This window comes from Entelurus aequoreus, linkage group LG06, assembly GCF_033978785.1.
Source record: "Entelurus aequoreus isolate RoL-2023_Sb linkage group LG06, RoL_Eaeq_v1.1, whole genome shotgun sequence".
NCBI lineage: Eukaryota > Metazoa > Chordata > Actinopteri > Syngnathiformes > Syngnathidae > Entelurus > Entelurus aequoreus.
The window spans coordinates 35,164,130-35,180,551 of NC_084736.1; the positions used below are offsets into that span (position 1 = coordinate 35,164,130).

The 16,422-nt window shown below is 40.0% G+C and overlaps 1 protein-coding gene across 2 annotated transcripts in view; it reads right to left on the reverse strand.

Moving 5' to 3' along the window:
• Positions 1 to 16,422, reverse strand: part of mapk1 (mitogen-activated protein kinase 1) — a 59,405-nt gene that overhangs the window by 26,595 nt on the left and 16,388 nt on the right. The window lies entirely within an intron of this gene.

Consider the following 16,422-nt stretch of genomic DNA (forward strand, 5'->3'; position numbering starts at 1 on the left):
CAAATTGCAGGACAACCAACGAAGAAGAGCTGTCAAACAACGCGAAAGTGAGAAAAAATTATGACAAATATAGTTTCGTTCGGGTATAAAAACTACGACTTGGTCAACAAAAAACTAATTGCGGTATGCAAAACATGCGGTTCGAAGATTACAGACGGAGACGCAACAACTTCCAACTTCATTTGACATTTGAAGTTGCACAAAGAACGGTAAGTTTTGAATGTAAGCTAACGTTTATTGGCTGAGTAACGTAACTTTTATTTGCTGTGTAGTTCAATCAGTGAGGCTGTAAACTCACTGCTAACGTTATAACCATAGACATCTTATAAGTAGACGCAGCATCGACCGCTACCGCCTACTGGCGCTGACGAGACGTGGGGCCGCCATCTTGGAGTGGTGATCCGCTCCACTCAGTTCAATTCATTTGGCAGGAGCAATGAACTGTCAGCGCATTTAATTAATCTTACCTCACTGAATACCACTGATTTTCACGCGCTTTTTTGTCATACATGTAGCTATGATAAAGGACACATGTTTTATTATTCATAGTTTGCTTAACAGTAATAAAATATTCTTATATGCTATAAGTGACCAGACGTCCAAGATCAAAACTGGGAATATAATCCCAGAGAAGGGGGAAAAAAACGGTCAGCTATTTTTAAATTGAAGAAACAATATGATTAGGTTATATATACATGCGTATATCCTACATAAACAATGTATGAATACATTAAATATCGATATACAGTATCTATAGACTGTATCTCTGTTGCTGCAGCAGCAGAGTTTATTCTGTCTTGACACTTTGTATTGATATTTTGTATTACATTCTTCCCTTAAATGATAATGTTTACAGTGATTGTTTTATTTGTATTTTTTATGTATGTCGCTTTGGATAAAAGCGTCTGCCAAATACTTAAACATAAACATATATAAACACCTGAAAGTCTTTATATCAGCTAAAACCACCAATCTGTTTTACTGGATTCAGAATAAAACCAAATTATGTCTTACCCAACAATGTTAGTATTTGAATATTGTTACTTGAAGACTTATTCCTGGTTACAATTATACTGTTAAGAAAGTATTGTCTTATACTTTGCCTAAAATGAGAATGCATCATAATCAGTGGCGGCTGGTGAATTTTGTTTTAGGTGGGGCTGAAAGTTTGTAAATCAAACCCCTGTAGGGGGGGGGGGGGGGGGGGTCATCCTCCCCCAAAATATTTCTTTGTGATTTTCACAAGATCTTTGCTCCTTCCCAACTCTGTGGTAATATTATTTTCACAAAATACAGCCAATAGTACGTTAATGTTAAATCTTACTTGTGAAAATTAATCCCCCGATTCCTATTTTCAACAGTCCGCTTATTTGAGCAGGAAAACGCTGAACACTATCTTTGTTTTCTACCTGTCAACTGTCAGTTTAGGCTGCTCGCCGGCTCCTCATCACCACTTCAAGATGGCGGCCAAATTTCTTGTGTCACAGCAGCCAATGCTGCGTCTACTTATTAGATGTCTATGGTTATAACGTAATGCAAACACGCAATCTGTTGCGTCCACTGCAGTTCGCTACCTTATTCATACTTTTTGTCAAGTGATTTTTTTAAGCAGGGTTGCATGAGGTACCTATACATAACGTTACGTTAGTCAATGTATCACACACAGTAACGTAACGTTAGACGGCGGTCAGCAGCACGGCGTATTTTAGCCACCTACAAAAAGACAAATATAGTCAAATAAAGGTCAGTTAAAATGTATACTATATTAAGAATATGTGTACATATTACATAGGGCCCTGACATCTAAAAAGTACAACTCTGTTCATTGTTATGTTCATGTATTTGTTATGTTTTTCATGTGTACGCACACAACACACATACAGTATGAGATAAGATCAATGAGTAAGGTAAGAACAGGATAGAAACTGCTGTGGAACTAGTTACAATGCAATATGCCATGGAAAAACAAAGTTAACACTTTTGTGCAAATAAGTACAGTTGCACTTGTTTTTTCAAATGTGTTTATTCTGTAAAGGAATAAGTTAAATGTTTAAAATGACTGGTTAACAGTGCTATTATGAAGTGCAATGTCAGCACTATTTTTTTCCCTGCAATTTCAAATGCACTTGTTCTAATAAATAAATACAGCGTTTTAAAAGCATACACAATTTGTGTAAATATATTAGTCTGTGGTTAAAAGGACTTGAAAGGACTCGAAACTCAAAATGCAGGACTTGGGACTTGACTTGAGACTTTCCAGTCTTGACTCGGTCTTGCCTGTCTTGACTCGGGACTTGACTCGGGACTTGACTCGGGACTTGAGGGCAAAGACTTGTGACTTACTTATGACTTGCAAAACAATGACTTGGTCCCTAATCAAGATGATTAGTGATTAGTAATCACTAATCATCTTTTTCATCTGCAGACATTGCCAAGATACCTGTGGGGTCGTGGCCACCATGACATCATTGTATCACTTGCATAATGTGCTATCATAATATGTTTTTCTTTAAAAAAGTGTTTACATCCATGCAGGTATATCTGGGATGTATTAAAGTACATCTATGGAATATATTAAAGTACATCCATGGAATATATTAAAGTACATCTATGGAATATATTAAAGTACATCTTTGGAATATATTAAAGTACATCCATGGAATATATTACAGTACATCCATGGAATATATTAAAGTACATCTATGGAATATATAAAGTACATCCATGGAATATATTAAAGTACATCCATGGAATATATTAAGTACATCCAAGGAATATATTAAAGTACATCCATGGACTATATTAAAGTACATACTGTTCGTGGAATATATTAAAGTACATCCGTGGAATATATTAAAGTACATCCGTGGAATATATTAAAGTACATCTATGGAATATATTAAAGTACATCCATGGAATATATAAAGTACATCAGTGACGTGCGGTGAGGTTCATGACTGGTGAGGCACTGACTTCATCACAGTCAGATTTACAAACATATGAACCCTAAAGAGTATCTTATTCACCATTTGATTGGCAGCAGTTAACGGGTTATGTTTAAAAGCTCATACCAGCATTCTTCCTTACTTGGCACTCAGCATCAAGGGTTGTAATTGGGGGTTAAATCACCAAAAATGATTCCCTGGCGCAGCGCCGCTGCTGCCCACTGCTCCCCTCACCTCCCAGGGGGTGATCAAGGGATGGGTCAAATGCAGGGGACAAATTTCACCACACCTAATGTGTGTGACAATCATTGGTACTTTAACTTAACTTTAACTTTACACATACAAACTGTAGCACACAAAAAAGCACATTTAATAAAAAAAACTTTATTATGGTCTTACCTTTACTTATAAATGAAGTCCATGCGCAGCTCCTTTTGAACAAAAGCATCGATAACTTGTTTATAGAAGTCTTCCTTATCTTTCTTCAGTTTTAAAAGTCTCTCTGTCTCGATGGAGATCTTCCTTTAAGTATTACCTCCTGCTTCGATTGAAAGTCCAGTTTAGAAAACTGTTTTATTTTAGATATGTAATCCTCCATGTTAATAATCCAGGCAAGAGGAAAAAATAAACGATCGCTGCTAACTGTTGCTGCTTGTTGTCACTTCTTCTGCCGCCCGAGTAGTCACAAGAATGATCTCTGGGATCACTACAGCCCTCTACCACCAGGAGGCGGGATTACTGCGAGCCTCACACAGTGCGTCTTTTACAGCCGTTTTATGATTGCTCAGCACAAGAAATACGTTACACACATAGTTGTTGACAAAATACACTGTACATTATATACCTCAGCTAACTAAACTATGGAAATGTATAATATAATTCATATAGCAATACGGTCTCACTGTACAGCAGGCCAGCAGTAAGCCGAGCCATTGCGCAATCCATGGTGAGGCTCAACGCAGTGACGTGCCTCAACTGGCTGCTGATCACCGCAAAGTTTCTTCTCAGTATTTGAACGGCAAATGTGAAAATTCAGCGATTTTGAATAAAAATAATCTAAAACTGGTGAAGTTAAATGGAAAATAACTTTATAGTATAATCACTGGATACATATAACAATTTAATTATTTTTTTCTTTTTACATTTTTTTCTTTCCATGATGGCACGTGAGGCCTCACCTGCCTCCCCTGACTGTACGTCACTGAAGTACATCTATGGAATATATTAAAGTACATCCATGGAATATATTAAAATACATCTATGGAATATATAAAGCACATCCATGGACTATATTAAAGTACATCCATGGAATATATTAACACAGTGATTTTCAACCAGTGTGCCGCGGCACACTAGTGTGCCGTGAGAGATCGTCAGGTGTGCCGTGGGAAATTATGTAATATCTCCTAATTTTAACCATTGTCGGGTGCCTGCTGTAATAAAGTGCGGCAGATAATGTAATACTCTTCTATTTCAGTAGGAGGCAGCAGAGGGCGATATACCTGTAAAGACAAGCGAGGTAGGCTGCGTGACACGTGACACTGACAGTGTGGGATCGCAGCAGGAGGAGGCGAGCAAGTGACAGTGATGGAGAAGTTTTTGAGAAGGGAAAATGTAAATGCCGGACAGGGTCCTGGACAAAATTCTGACCCAAATGAAGGCCCCAGTATGAGTGGTCGACAAAATAAAAAAGACAAGACGGTGAGCTCGAGGCAATACAGCGAAAGCTATCTTTCATTTGGATTTACTTTCACCGGGGATGCGACAGCACCGACTCCGCAGTGCTTGGTGAGTGGTGAGAAGCTATCCAATAGCGCCATGGTGCCAAGCAAGCTTAAACGCTATCTCCAAACGAAACACCCTTCCGTTCAAAACAAGCCGATGGACTATTTTGTACGCTTACGTACAAACAATGAGAAACAGGCAACTTTTCTGAGAAAAACCACAAAGGTAAACGAGAGAGCCCTCAAAGCTAGCTACCTTGTTGCTGAACTCGTAGCTAAATCAAAAAAGTCCCACACTGTGGCAGAAACATTAATACTGCCAGCTTGTAAAGCCATCGTAAATGAGATGCTCGGCCCTGACGCGGCCAAAGAGATCGCTAAAGTGCCTCTCTCAGATAACACAATTGCCAGACGTATTGATGATATGTCTGCGGACATCGAAACTATTGTTTTGGAAAAGATGCGCATCTGTAAGAAATTTGCCTTGCAAATTGATGAGTCGACGGATATTAGTGGACATTGTCAGCTCTTGGCCAACGTGCGTTTTGTGGATGGAGAAGCCATTAAAGAAAACTTCCTATTTTGCAAGACACTGCCAGAAAAATCAACAGGAGAGGAAATATTTCGGGTCACGTCGGAATATTTTGACAAAAGCGGGCTTTCGTGGGAAAACTGCACAGGTGTCTGCACTGATGGAGCCGCAGCCATGGTCGGGCGCGTCAAAGGCTTCGTAAGTAGGGTCAAAGAAAAAAACCCGGATGTTATTGTTACGCACTGTTTTTTGCACCGTGAGGCACTCGTTGCAAAGACCTTACCAGCAGATCTAGCTCCTGTTTTGGATGATGTTGTGCGCATAGTGAACTTTGTGAAGACGCGACCTTTGAAATGTCGCTTATTTGCGTCTTTGTGTGAGGAAATGGGAGCGGAACATAAAGTGTTATTGCTCCACACGGAGGTCCGGTGGCTGTCGCGCGGCAAAGTGCTTGCCCGTGTGTATGAGCTGCGAGAGGAACTTAAAGTATTTCTGACAAACGAGAGGTCCGATTACTCAAAGCTGCTTGCAAGTAATGAGTGGTGTGCAAAGCTGGCATACCTGGCTGATATATTTCATCATCTGAATGAACTGAACACACGGATGCAAGGCCGAAATGAAAATCTGCTTACAAGCACTGATAAAATGAATGGATTCCGTTTGAAGTTGCAGCTCTGGCAACAACATGTGCAGCGTGGCAACCTTGAAATGTTCCCATTCACCGAGAAACTGCATGATGGCAACACTGCTGCAATGTGCGAAGTGATTGGCACACATTTGAAAACTCTTGAGAAAAAGTTATTTTATTTCTCTTCAGCCTTCACAGAATGCCTTGACTGGGTCAGGGACCCATACAGCTCAGCATCCATTGCTGGTAAGGACATGACTTTAAAGGAGCAAGAGGAACTCATTGAACTGAAACAAGATCGGGGTTTAAAGCTAAACTTTACTGATCTTCCTTTGGACAGTTTTTGGTTATCTGTTGCCAAGGAGTTCCCCCATTCTGGCCAACAAAGCCATTTTGACATTGCTCCCGTTTTCAACCACATATCTATGTGAGCTGAGCTTCTCAAGCTTGACTGCGATAAAAACTAAAAACAGAGAGAGACTGAGAGCTGTTGAGGAAGAGCTTCGTGTGTGTCTTTCTACCATTTCTGCCAGGATATCCATTTTGTGTTCATCGAAACAGGCCCAGGTTTCACACTAGGTGAGTATAAATACATTTAGAAACTATATTATTAACTATATGTATTATATACTGTGTTAGAGTGTCATTTTGTGTAATTTTGGTTGGTGGTGTGCCGCAGGATTTTGGAAATGTAAAAAGTGTGCCGCGGCTCAAAAAAGGTTGAAAATCACTGTATTAACGTACATCTATGGAACATATTAAAGTACATCCATGGAATATATTAAAGTACATCTATGGAATATATTAAAGTACATCCATGGACGATATTAAAATACATCTATGGAATGTATAAAGTACATCCATGGACTATATTAAAGTACATCCATGGAATATATTAACGTACATCTATGGAACATATTAAAGTACATCCATGGAATATATTAAAGTACATCTATGGAATATATTAAAGTACATCCATGGAATATATTAAAGTACATCCATGGAATATATTAAAGTACATCTACGGAATATATTAAAATACATCTACGGAATATATTAAGGTACATCCATGGAATATATTAAAGTACATCTATGGAATGTATTAAAGTACATCCATGGAATATATTTAAGTACATCCATGGAATATATTAAAGTACATCTACGGAATATATTAAAATACATCTACGGAATATATTAAGGTACATCCATGGAATATATTAAAGTACATCTATGGAATATATTAAAGTACATCCATGGAATATATTTAAGTACATCCATGGAATATATTACAATACATCTACGGAATATATTAAAGTACATCTATGGAATATATTAAAGTACATCTATGGAATATATTTAAGTACATCCATGGAATATATTTAAGTACATCCATGGAATATATTAAAGTACATCTATGGAATATATTAAAGTACATCTACGGAATATATTAAAGTACATCCATGTAATATATTAAAGTACATCCATGGAATATATTAAAGTACATCAGTGGAATATATAAAGTATATCCATGAAATATATTTAAGTACATCCATGGAATATATTAAAGTACATCCATGGAATATATTAAAGTGCATCCATGGAATATATTAAAGTGCATCCATGGAATATATTAAAGTACATCCGGGGAATATATTAAAGTACATCCGTGGAATATATAAAGTACATCCATGCAATTAAGGCTGCAACAACTAATTGATTAAATCGATTATAAAAATAGTTGGCGATTAATTTAGTCATCGATTCGTTGGATCTATGCTATGCGCAGAGGCAATTTTATTTTTATTTTTTTTATAAACCTTTATTTATAAACTGCAAAATGTACAAACAGCTGAGAAACAATAATCAAAATAAGTATGGTGCCAGTATGCTGTTTTTTTTCCAATAAAATACTGGAAAGGATAGAAATGTAGTTTGCCTCTTGTATCAGATTATTAATCGATTAATCGAAGTAATAATCGACAGATTAATCGATGATCAAATGAATCGTTAGTTGCAGCCCTACATGGAATATATTAAAGTACATCCGTGGAATATATAAAGTACATCCATGGAATATATTAAAGTACATCTATGGAATATATTAAAGTACATACATGGAATATAGTACATCTGTGGAATATATTAAAGTACATCCATGGAATATATTAAAGTACATCCATGGAATATATTAAAGTACATCTATGGAATATATTAAAGTACATCCATGCAGGTATACAGTGCCCTCCAAAAGTATTGGACCAGTGAGTCCAATTTGTTTATTTTTGTTGTAGACTGAAAACATTTGGGTTTGACATCAAAAGATGAAAATGGGACAAGAGATCAACATTTCAGCTTTTATTTCCAGGTATTTACATCTGGATCTGATACACAACTTAGAAGATAGCACATTTTGTTTGAAACTACCCATTTTTCATCAGAGCAAAAGTATTGGAACATGTGACTGACAGGTGTGTTTTGTTGCCCAGATGTCTCCCAATTACATTGATTATTCAAACAATAAATAGCACTGAATGTCTGAGCTCAGTTTCAGATTGGGTAGGATAGGTTTTGCCTATGCAGACTGCATTTAGAGGTAGAACCAACATGAAAACCAGAGAGCTGTCTATGGGTGAAAAAGAAGCAATTGTGAATCTGAGAGAAGATGAACAATCAATCAGAGCCATTGCACAAACATTGGCCATAGCCAGTACAACCATTTGGAATGTCCTGAAGAAGAAAGAAACCACTGGTGTACTAAGCAACAGACGTCGAACAGGTAGACCAAGGAAAACATCAGCAGTTGATGACAGAGACATTGTGAGAGCTATAAAGAAAGACCCTAAAACAACCGTTAGTGACATCAGCAACAACCTCTGGAGGGCAGGAGTGAAGGTATCCCAATCTACTGTTGGCAGAAGACTTCATGAACAGAAGTACAGAGGCTACACCAGAAGATGCAAACCACTCATTAGCAAGAAGAATAGGAAGGCCAAGCTGGAATTTGCCAAAAGGTACAGAGATGAGCCTCAAAAATTCTGGGAAAAAGTTTTATGGACTGATGAGACAAAGATTGACTTCTTCCAAAGTGATGGAAAGACGAAAGTTTAGAGAAAGAAAGGATCTGCTCATGATCCCAAACATACAAGCTCATCTGTGAAACATAATGTCATGGCTTGGGCTTGCATGGCTTCTTCTGGGACGTCATCTTCATTGATGATGTAACACATGATGGCAGCAGCAAAATGAACTCAGAAGTCTACAGAAACATTTGGTCTGCTAATTTAAAGAAAGATGCAACCAAACTGATTGGGAGATCCTTTGTCATGCAGCAAGATAACGACCCAAAACACACTGCCAAAACAACAAAGGAGTTCATCGTGGGCAAGAAGTGGAAGGTTTTAGACTGGCCAAGTCAGTCTCCAGACTTAAACCCAATAGAGCATGCATTTTACCTGCTGAAGAGGAGACTGAAGGTAGTAACCCCCCAAAACAAAAAACAACTGAAAGAGGCTGAGGTGAAAGCCTGGAAAAGCATCACAAAAGAAGAATGCAACAGTTTGGTGATGTCAATGTCTCACAGGCTTGATGCACTTATTGAAAGCAAAGGATTTGCAACTAAATATTAAGTCTTATTCACTTTAATCTATTTTAAGTTTATATGTTCCAATACTTTTGCTCACCTAAAAATGTTGTGTTCCATTACAATTAATGCTATCTTCTAAGTTGTGTATCAGATCCAGATGTAAATACCTGGAAATAAAAGCTGAAATGTTGATCTCTTGTCTCATATTCATCTTTTGATGTTAAACCCAAATATTTTTAGTCTACAACAAAAATAAAGGAATTGGCCTCACTGTTCCAATACTTTTGGAGGGCACTGTATCTGGGACATCCATAGACTTAGACTTCCTTTTTATTGTTATTCAAATTTGATCTTTACAGTACAGATATGTGGGCAACATAAAATGTTGTGACATGTAATAACACACACTCACATGTCAACAGGTAATAACACACACTCACATGTCAACATGTAATAAGACACACACACACACACACACACACACACACACATCAACACGTAATAACACACACTCACATGTCAACAGGTAATAACACACACTCACATGTCAACACGTAATAAGACACACACACACACACACACACGTCAACAGGTAATAACACACACTCACATGTCAACACGTAATAAGACACACACGCACGTCAACACGTAACAACACACACACACACATTGTCAACACGTAATAACACACACAAACGTCAACAGGTAATAACAGACACACACACGTCAACAGGTAATAACACACACTCACATGTCAACACGTAATAAGACACACACACACACACACACACACACACACACACACACACACACACACACACACACACACACACATGTCAACACGTAATAACAGACACACACACGTCAACAGGTAATAACACACACACACACACGTCAACAGGTAATAACACACACACACACACACACACACACACACACACACACACACACACTGGTTATCATTTGGAATGGGGACCAAGTTTTTGATCATCACTTATGGGGACCACCCTTTCTACAGGTTGTGGAGGCATACATTTTTTTTGGTAAAATGGCCACTACTCAGTTAGCTCATACACGTCTTTAAATCTCTGGATTGATGAAGTAATGTGCTGATCATTCTTACTGGGGACCCTGGGGAAAAAGAGTTAATATGGTTCATGGGGACCAAATTTATTGTAATTCACACAAATTTGTATGTGACTACTGAGGACCATTAAAAAAAAAAAAAAGTTCAAATTAAATATGACATGCTCCTCAGAATACAGCACTACATCTGTCCTCTTATAGGAAGTTTCACCACTTAAATGTTAAAGCAAATCCTGCATCTTCTGTGACATTACTGAAAACTGCTATTTAGCAGTAATGAAGTTGTCTGCAACTCCAACTACCATATATAGAAGGATGGAAAATTCTGAATGAGAATCATACTTTAAGGTAATAATGTTTTATAATCATGCTGTATGATAAAAAAAAAGAAAAAAAAATCACTTAGGCATCTTTAGAAAGGATCTGACTATCATTTAAAAAGGTTTCCCTTTAGGTGACCTGTTTTTTTGTCCCCATATCGTCAGAGGTCCCCTAAAGGTGACTGTGTAAACAGAGCGATGTCCCCATTAAGTAAGCATTGCCAGAACACACACGCACACAAACACACACACACACACACACAGTACTACTGTGTGGTTTGTCAGTGAGCAGAGATGTGATGACAAAGGCAGAAAGACGCCCACATTGTGGGAGAGAAGAAGAAGATGGTTGCTATAGCGACGGGAGGCAGGGACTGAAGTGTAAACAGCCTTCTGCCAGGGAATTATGACTGACCTTCCTTAATGTGTGTGTGTGTGTGTGTGTGTGTGTGTGTGTGTGTGTGTGTGTGTGTGTGTGTGTGTGTGTGTGTGTGTGTGTGTTGTGGAGGCAGACCTGTAAGAAAAGGCATGGTGGACTCTGTTGTGTAACACAAACACTCCATCTTGAGCACACAAATAAAGGATCACACACAAAATGTTTAGACCACCTCATTAGGTACACCCACATGACACAAGCTTGCTAACAACACACACCTGCTCTGCCAGAGAATAAGAAGGCAAAGCAGGAGGGATTAGTGTTGCCCACTTAGAAAGATGGTGACACCCTGGGTGTAGGAATGTAACCACACAGTGACTATATTTGACACAGTGGGTGTAGGAATGTAACCACACAGTGACTATATTTGACACCCTGGGTGTAGGAATGTAACCACATATTGACTATATTTGACACCGTGGGTGTAGGAATGTAACCACACAGTGGCCCTGGGTGTAGGAATGTAACCACAGTGACCCTGGGTGTAGGAATGTAACCACACACTGACCCTGGGTGTAGGAATATAACCACACACTGACCCTGGGTGTAGGAATGTAACCACACAGTAATAATGATCAAACTTCTCAGTATTACTCTTTGAATGAAAATCATGCAGAACACATGACTGATAACTGATCAACTCATAGGCTGACTGGATCACTCACTGGATCACTCACTAGATCACACACACTGGATTACTCACTGGCTGCTCTGGTTGTAAACAATGATGTCTATTCCTTCTTGTAGGTTTATATGTATGGTAACGTGACCGTGTTGTAGGTTTATATGTATGGTAACGTGACTGTGTTGTAGGTTTATATGTATGGTAACGTGACTGTGTTGTAGGTTTATATGTATGGTAACATGACTGTGTTGTAGGTTTATATTTATGGTAACATGACTGTGTTGTAGGTTTATATGTATGGTAACGTGACTGTGTTGTAGGTTTATATGTATGGTAACGTGACTGTGTTGTAGGTTTATATGTATGGTAACGTGACTGTGTTGTAGGTTTATATGTATGGTAACGTGACTGTGTTGTAGGTTTATATGTATGGTAACATGACTGTGTTGTAGGTTTATATGTATGGTAACATGACTGTGTTGTAGGTTTATATGTATGGTAACATGACTGTGTTGTATGTTTATAGGTATGGTAACATGACTGTGTTGTAGGTTTATATGTATGGTAACATGACTGTGTTGTAGGTTTATATGTATGGTAACATGACTGTGTTGTAGGTTTATATGTATGGTAACATGACTGTGTTGTAGGTTTATATGTATGGTAACATGACTGTGTTGTAGGTTTATATGTACGGTAACATGACTGTATTGTAGGTTTATATGTATGGTAACATGACTGTGTTGTAGGTTTATATGTATGGTAACATGACTGTGTTGTAGGTTTATATGTATGGTAACATGACTGTGTTGTAGGTTTATATGTATGGTAACATGACTGAAGTCACTTTGCTAGCTCCTACTCGTGTGTGAAGGTTATTTTCACATAAGTTGTGGATGTGGACATCTTGATTCCCACATCGAAACCGGAACGCTCACAACTCGGCTCCGACTTGTAACTTCCCAGGTCACTTGAACGCAGCATAGATCTTACAGTCACATGAACATGCTTTGTTTGGAGAGGAGCGCAAAGGGCACATGTGCACCTTGTTGCTATGGCAACCAATTAGCAGTACCTAGCCCAGTGCGTCATTATTTCAGGCTCAACTAGTTCAGCAAGAGTATAAATAAGTGAGTCAGGTTCCTGGAAACTGGTAGTCAGCTTCCCCATGTGCTAAAGTTAGCATATCAATCGTTCTTTCATGCACTGGGAGTTACCAAGACAACATTTTGGGTTCACATGTGCAAAAGTTAGCACATCAATCATTCTTTCATGCACTTGGAGTTACCAAGACAACATTTTGGGTCCACATGTGCAAAAGTTAGCATACCAATCGTTCTTTCATTCACTTGGAGTTACCAAGACAACATTTTGGGTCCACATGTACTAACTTTAGCATATCAATCGTTCTTTCATGCACTTGTAGTTACCAAGACAACATTTTGGGTCCACATGTGCTAAAGTTAGCATATCAATCGTTTTTTCATGCACTTGGAGTTACCAAGACAACATTTTGGGTCCACATGTGCTAAAGTTAGCATATCAATCGTTCTTTCATGCACTTGGAGTTACCAAGACAACATTTCGGGTTTCCATTCTGCTAAAGTTAGCATATCAATCGTTCTTTCATGCACTAAATAGATATGATCAAAATAGTCAATGATGATCAATCTCACGGAGATTCCCGAGACATTTTGAGAGATAATGAGGAAGCCAGTCAGGTGATCGTGTGGCGTAGAGGAGGAACCACAGATCCCTTCCCCATCAACAACAATGCTAATCAAGCAGGGGGGGTTATGGTATTTTATTTTATTTTTTTTAGTCATAAAGAAATACAATCATGTGTGCTTACGGACTGTATCCCTGCAGACTGAATTGATCTATATTGATATATAATGTATATATTGTGTTTTTTATGTTGATTTAATACAAATAAAAAAATAAAAAATAATATTTTATTTTTATTTTTTATTTCTTGTGTGGGCCGGTACCAATCGGTCCACGGACCGGTACCGGGCCGCGGCCCGGTGGTTGGGGACTACTGGTGTAATAGTTCCCCTCTCGCTGGGATGCTCACATCATTCCGTTTAGATGAAGAATCAATCACACTAAAAAAAGTTGTTTTTTACAAGGTAGTTTAGCAGCTAGCGGGCCTTCTTGTCCGCTCCTGCTGGTTGGTACTCTGCATGTACCATGTGACCCTCGTCCTCCAGTCATGTTGATGATTATTCACTTGGGGGCGGGGCTTCGCACACAGACAAAGACAAATGAAGGTATGGTCCATATTTGTCACAGAACTGGGACGAGGCGTGAAGGTGGTGTACTGGTGATGCAGGTGGAAAAGGAGGCGGAGAGGCCACGTTTCCACAGCGACGGCATTACAAGGCATCGTCGCCGTGTTATGCAACTGCCGTGTTGCCGTGACGACGCACAAGAGAATGGGGAGGGTCAGAGGAAGACCTCCACCGCGCTCAGTCGGGGGAGGGGCTGTCTTCGTCTTTGCAAAGTCTGACGCTCTGCCATGGCTTTGAATGCAACACCATCTGAACTATACTATAGTACTACTACTTCCCTGATAGTACTACAATACTGCTATCTTATAGGGCTGGGCGATATGGCCTTTTATTAATATGTGGATATGTTTAGGCCATGTCACGATACACCATATCCATCCATCCATCTTCAACCGCTTATCCGGAATCGGGTCGCGGGGACTACAGCTCCAGCAGAGACCCCCAGACTTCCCTCTCCAGAGCAACATTAGCAACTTCCTCCTGGGGAATCCCGAAGCGTTCCCAGGCCAGAGAGGAGATGTAATCCCCCCATCTGGTCCTTGGCCTGCTGCGGGGTCTCCTCCCAGTGGGACGTGCAACGAGGACCTCCCTAGGGAGACGCTCGTGAGGCATCCGCACGAGATGCCCGAACCATCTAAGCTGGTTCCTTTCCAAGCGAAGGAGCAGCGGCTCTACTCCGAGTCTCTCTCGGGTGACTGAACTTCTCACCCTATCTCTAAGGGAGATGCCAGCCACCCTTCTGAGGAAACTCATTTCAGCCACTTGTATCCGCAATCTTATTCTTTCGGTCATGACCCACACTTCATGACCATAGGTGAGAGTAGGAATGTAGATAGCTCGGTAGACCGAGAGCTTTGCCTTCTGGCTCAGCTCTCGTTTCGTCACATTAGTGCGGCAGAGAGACTGCAATACTGCCCCAGCTGCTCGGATTCTCCGGCTGATTTCCTTCTCCATCTTTCCCTCACTCGTGAACAAGACCCCGAGATACTTAAATTCCTCCACCTGGGACAGAGTCTCGTTCTCTACCTGGACTGTACAAACCATCGGTTTCCTGCTGAGAACCATGGCCTCAGATTTGGAGATGCTGATCCTCATTCCAGCCACTGAACACTCGGCTGCGAACCGATCCAGTGAGAGCTGAAGGTCACGAACCGAAGGTGCCATCAGGACCACATCATCTGCAAACAGTGGTGACGCAACCTTTAGCCCCCCGAGACGTATACCCTCTCCGCCATGGTCACGACTCTGCCTAGAAATCCTGTCCATGAAAATCACAAACAGGATAGGTGACAGAGCGCAGCACTGGCATAGACCAACCCCCACTGGAAACGTCTCCGACTTACATCCAAGCACCCGAACACAACTCTCGCTTTGGTTGTACAGAGATTGGATGGCCCTCAGCAGGGTTCCCCTCACCCCGTACTCCCTCAGCACCTCCCACAAGATCTCCCGGGGGACCCGGTCATACGCCTTCTCCAAATCCACAAAGCACATGTAGACTGGATAGGCATACTCCCAGGCCTTCCCCAGGATTCCCGCAAGAGTAAAGAGCTGGTCAGTTGTTCCACGACTGACGGAATCCACATTGCTCCTCTTGAATCTGAGGTTCGACTATCGGCTGGACCCTCCTTTCCAGTACCTTGGCGTAAACTTTACCAGGGAGGCTGAGTAGTGTGATACCCCTGTAATTAGCACACACCCTCTGGTCCCCCTTTTTGAATAGGGGAACCACCACCCCAGTCTGCCACTCCCTCGGCATTGTCCCAGACTTCCATGCAATGTTGTAAAGGTGTATCAACCAAGACAGCCCCTCAACACCCAGAGCCTTCAGCATTTCTGGACGGATCTCGTCAACCCCTGGAGCTTTGCCACTGTGGTGATACACCATATGTATCTGGATATTTTGCCTTAGCCTTGAATGAACACTTGATGCATATAATCACAGCAATATGATGATTCTATGTGTCTACATTAAAACATTCTTCTTCATACTGCATTAATATATGCTACTTTTAAACTTTCATGCACAACTAAGTCAATTTAGCAAAACTGTATTTATTAAACAGTTATTAAGCAGTGGCATAAACATTCATGTAATTTCAAAACAGAAAGTGCAAGATTGTCAGAGACATTTTAAAACAAGCTATTACTGCACTTTTGTGCATGATGTCACTAAGATGACATATCAAAACAACACTAAATTAAAGTGCACTTTTTGTACAGAACGCCACTACAGTAGTTCAAAACAA